Raw genomic sequence first — 1,427 nt, 5'->3', positions numbered from 1 at the left:
GGACCACATTTGAGTCAGCATTCTGGCCAAAAGCCCCAGACCAAGAGCTGTGGAACCACAGCCACCTACAGATACAAAGCCTCATAGCCTACCAGCCTGGAAGCTCCACAAAAGCCTTCCGTGATCAATTCTTTTGCAAGGCTAAGTAGGAATGAGGAAGAATGTGTTAGAACATAGAACCAGACTCAGTTTCCCCTTCCTCTGATAACTAAGGCTCATTGCTTCCACTTGTCCTAGCAGGCTGGGTCCCCAGAACACAGCTATTACGTTCCCTCTGAGTTTTAGTGGTAGTGTTGAGTTGAGGGTGTATATCAAATGTTTTAGCTAATGAGCCCTCACTGTAAGTGGGGAGAGGTGTGCTTCCTCTCCTGATTATCAGCTGATACCAATTAGCTAGCCATATTTAATTAACTTTTAGAAGGGGATAATTTACTATGGTGGTATAGTTGTTATAAAACACCCCTTTGGAAAATTGTACTCTCTCCCAAAGTACATACATAATCCAGGGAAAGTGGTCTCAAATGTGCAAATAGAGCTTCCGAATGTTCTTTTGCTGGGGTCTTCATGAAGTTCCTCTGAGATCTGGAGTAATTTTTCTACTGGGCTCCTTACAGAGCCTTGATGTGTCTAATTTATTCTCTGTTCCTAATCTAGACACAGCATCATCTATTTGGGGGATGTTGATGGGATGAAGATGCCAATGAATAAGTCCAACACTTCTGTCTTTCAAATGTCAAAAGATTCTCAAGTCAGGGAAGGGGAGAGGGTAGAGGGAGGAGACTGAGACCAAGGCCAAGGCCAAAGCTCTTTTCCTCCTCTCTTCTCCCCTATGATCCCTTCTAAAGGACTTGGCCAGGACCACTCTCTCCTGGCTCACAACACGCTTGCAATCTCTGGTTCAGAACTGGCCTACTTTATACAAAACCCATAGGATGTGACCAAATGTACCCACCCAACCCAAACGCACTTCTTGCGCATAGTTTTTCTAGTTCATTCAGTAGTTACAAGGACATATAAATTAATCGAGGCATTTTTATACCTAGTTTAAAACCTACCATTGATTCAACTGATGCATGTTCTTACCTGATGAAGGTGTCAGGCCTCTTTGTCAAGTGGGATTGGGAAACTGACTCCATAGACTCCCACCCTCACAATAGGAGTGTAAGTTCTTACAATTTAGATGAGAGGGGACCTTGGATTTCATTTAGTCCAATTTCTTCATTTTACACACGAGGAAACAGGTTCAAAGAAGCAAAGAGATATTAAGACCACACAGCTAGTATATAGGAAAGTCAGAATCAAATCTTATGCCCTTAAAATCCAGTGCAATTTTCACTATATCACCATTTAAAAATTGGAGGGTGAAAAAGGCCCTCCTTCTTCCCTCCCCATTACTTTGTATTTTCTTACCCTTCCACACACTATTT

This window comes from Trichosurus vulpecula, chromosome 8, assembly GCF_011100635.1.
Source record: "Trichosurus vulpecula isolate mTriVul1 chromosome 8, mTriVul1.pri, whole genome shotgun sequence".
NCBI classification, from domain to species: Eukaryota; Metazoa; Chordata; class Mammalia; order Diprotodontia; family Phalangeridae; genus Trichosurus; species Trichosurus vulpecula.
The sequence above is the reverse complement of the archived record's forward strand: the minus strand, read 5'-3'. Positions refer to the sequence as shown.